Source organism: Bubalus bubalis, chromosome 16, assembly GCF_019923935.1.
Source record: "Bubalus bubalis isolate 160015118507 breed Murrah chromosome 16, NDDB_SH_1, whole genome shotgun sequence".
Lineage (NCBI taxonomy): Eukaryota > Metazoa > Chordata > Mammalia > Artiodactyla > Bovidae > Bubalus > Bubalus bubalis.
The window spans coordinates 36,524,972-36,528,910 of NC_059172.1; the positions used below are offsets into that span (position 1 = coordinate 36,524,972).

Here is a 3,939-nt window from a genome sequence, read left to right on the forward strand (position 1 = left end):
CCAATTTCACTTCATATAACTACACTATATCCTAAGCTACTTACCTGATCTAATCAATCAGTGTTGCTTTATGAAATGTCTCAAACTTAATTATCATGAATAGTGAAAATTCAAGAAAGAGAGAATTTTGCATGTGTAGAAAATCTGAAGTACTGAATTATTTAATGGAACTGTTATTATATTATAATGATAAAGAAGCACGGGACAAGGGATAATGGAAAAAAAAATGTGTCTTTTATAGAACTGAAGAAAAACACACAAAAAAAACTGTAAACAACTTCCAAAATTTGAAGTGAAAGTAATCATCAGTTCATAAAGTAATTGGGCACAGAAAATTATCATGATAAATTAAACCAAAGGCTGGTGCTGAAAGGGAGAATCATGGCCAGTGTAAGTTGTGAAAATAAAACACATCAGGCCTTTTACTTGCCTCCTTATATGTATAGCAATGAAGAAAAGTCACTTCAGCTGTAAGAGTTGGGATAGTGATTATTTACTCATATCTCTTTTCCAAAATTCATGTTATAAATTTTGCTCAGGATTCTTCAGGTCTTTTTTTGATGAAGAGTTTTAAGATTTTATCTTGGATGTGCTTGAGTTTCACCTCATAGACGATGTGGTTCATCACAGGAGGAAGGAGAAAATGCATGTTTGCCATGAGTACAAAGATGTTTGAGAAAGTCTTGGGCCAAATTGGTATAGAGAAGCAGATCATAGGTGTGAAGAAGAGGGCTACAGCAGAGAGGTGGGAAATACAGGTGTTGAGAGTTTTGAAGTAGCAGTCATTCGATAAAATACTCAGGGAGGTTTTCAGAATCAACATGTAAGAAAGGAGAAAATCAATGCCCATGTTGGAAAGCACCATAACGAGTCCAACAATGCTATTGATCTTAGTGCTGGAGCAAGAAAGCTTTAGGATATCAGAATGCAGGCAGTAGGAATGAGAAAGTACATTACAATGACAGAAGCACAGCCTCCTCAAGAGGATAGGAAGGGGCACTTGGGCATCGTGGCTCGCCCTACAATGGCCAAACCTGTCCTGGCAATTACATTGCTGGTGAGAATGGAAGAATAGTGCAATGGATGAGAAATGTCCAAATAGTGGTCAAAGGCCATTGCCAGTATGATAACTGACTCAAAATCCTGCAAAGTGTGAATAAAAAACATTTGGGTGAAGCAAGCAGATAAGGTGAGTTCTCTAGCATCCAGCCAGAAGATCCTCAGCATTGTGGGGAAGGCAAAGAGGGACAGACCCAGATCGGAGGCAGCTAGCATGACTAGGAAGAGGTACATAGGCACTTGGAGGGCATGTTCCTTCCAGATAACTGTCACGATGCCCACCAGGGTTACCAAGAACAGGGCACAGAAAGGTATGGAGATCCAGATGTGAACAGCTTCCAGCCCAGGTATGCTTGTCACCAGGAAGGTGGAGAATGTGGAGCTGGTGCTATTGATGCCAGAACTGCATGTCTTTCCTAAAATGAAATGCATTGCCTCCACAGATGTTAAAATTTTACTTGAGCATTTGACTATTTATAATACTGCTTCTTTTAAGCTGGCCCTGATATGTGTCTAATATGAGAGTAAATGATGTTTCCCAATATAGAGCATTTGAGGCTTTGGACTAGAAAGCTAGACTTTGTTTTCGTCATTTCCACAGATATTGTAATTTATTGAACAAAAATGGGAAAAATACACTTGATACTTAATGTACCTAAGCCATTTAATTGATATAATGGCATTTTAAAGTAATATGCCAAAAGTAATGCCCTTTAAATAACTTTCATTTTATGTAAATTCATACCTGTAATTTTAATTACAGTAGTATATCATTCTAAGGTATTTCTTACTGCCTCCATCAGCCATCTTACATAATAGATGCTGCTGCTGCTGCTGCTAAGTCACTTCAGTCATGTCCGACTCTGTGCAACCTCATAGACGGCAGCCCACCAGGCTCCTCCGTCCCTGGGATTCTTCAGGCAAGAATACTGGAGTGGGTTGCCATTTCCTTCTCCAATGCATGCATGCATACTAAGTTGCTTCATTCGTGTCTGACTCTGTGAGATCCCATAGACAGCAACCCACCAGGCTCCTCTGTCCATAGGACTCTCTAGGAAAGAATACTGGAGTGGGTTGCCATTTCCTTCTCCAACATATTAGATAGTGCTACTCAAACTCAGGGGGCTTTCCTGGTGGCTCACTGGTAAATAATCCACCTGCCAATGGAGGACATGTGGGTTCGATCCCTGGGTTAGGAAGATCGCTTGAAGGAGGAAATGAAAACCCACTCCAGTACTCTTGCCTGGCAAATCCCATGGCCAGAGAAGCCTGGTGGGCTAGAATTCATGGAATTGCAAAGAGTTGGACGGGAGTTAGCAACTAAGCCACAATAACAAGTCAAATTGAAGTTCATGGATACATTTTATATCCTATTTCTTCTGCAATGAGAACAGTGTTGAGATTTAAGCTGAACATTTGGAAACTTTTGCATTAATCTGACAAAATATGATTCTTGAATTTAATAATAATATTATTTTAGTATCCAATAATAACAGTTGTTATTATTAGTGTACAGTATTATTAGTGTATAATACTAATATTATCATATTTGGGTGTGTTTTTATTTCATTTTTCTTAAATATTTTAGTTATATTTAAAAAATTATTTTGTGATTAATCAAAAGTTTTAAAAATGATCCATCTTTACATAGTTTATGAATCATTGTCTTATGATAATTTATTGTTAAATATAAACATATTTTTGTCAATTTATCATAAAAATTATAATTTAATATATTGAATAACAATTGTTTGTTTAAAAAAGGTAAAATCTCTAGCATATTATTTTTTAAATCATTTTCATCTTCTTTTTAGAGATCTAAAACCTTTATTTTAATTAATAAGATCTAGGGACTTCGGCCTGCAATGCATGAGACTTGAGTTCAGTTCCTGGATTGGGAAGATACCCTGGAGAAGGAAATGGCAACCTACTCCAGTATTCTTGACTGGAAAATTCCATGAACTTAGGAGCGTGGTGGTCTACAGTCCATGGGGTCACAAAGAGTTAAATATGGCGTAGTGACTAAACATCATCCGGGACATTTTGCACAACTATTGTATACTTGTGTTAGCAAGTAGTTCATTTTTAGTACCAATAAATTTTATAGAATGCATAGAATGCATATTTTGTTGATCCAATTCAACATGAATATGGTTATTTACCCAAAATTCAATAATGATTTTTCTCTACATGCCTGGCTTTCTACTTTATTTGAGATTATAGCAAAGATACAATAAAGCACAGTTAGTAATGTTTATTGATTAAGCAAGAAATCTGTTTAACATTCAAATGTAATATGCCATATGTCAGAGATGAGACCTTTTTCACAGTCTATTTTACCTGAACTTATTTATGCAGATAAAATCTATTGTGGACACACTGAGTGCTCTTCCCACAGACAGCAAAGTACACACATTTTTCTGAGACCATCCCTCACCACATTCTGTGTTTATGAAATTAAATAATAAACCTTACAAATTTTTCTTATACAAACTGTTCCAAGTCTCACCTATTCTCACTCACTAATGTCATTCTTCATATTACTCCTGAGTCTTTGTAGGGATAAACAGTTTGAAATCTTTGTTCCCAGCATGGAGCATACAGACTTTCACTGTGGTGGCCTGAGTATTTCCCAGCTGTTCCTATTGAAATTTCCCCACAAGTCTAATCTTTGGTAAGGGTAAGACATTTAGAAAAAATAAAAAAACAAACAAAATTTTTTTGTTGTTGTTTGTTTAAGTCTCACTGCTTGCTCTAACATTGGGGACAAGAAACATAAGGGTCCTGTCTACCTGTCCCTGCCTTATCTGATAGGCTGGTCATTTTTTCAAAAATGTCAATCTGAGTCAATTTGAATGAGACTTTCAGAAATAATAAGGT

At 36.4% G+C, this 3,939-nt stretch overlaps 1 pseudogene; it reads right to left on the reverse strand.

The window, feature by feature from the left end:
* Positions 1 to 535: 535 nt before the first annotated feature.
* On the reverse strand, positions 536 to 1,612 carry LOC102416214 (annotated as a pseudogene).
* Positions 1,613 to 3,939: the final 2,327 nt, after the last annotated feature.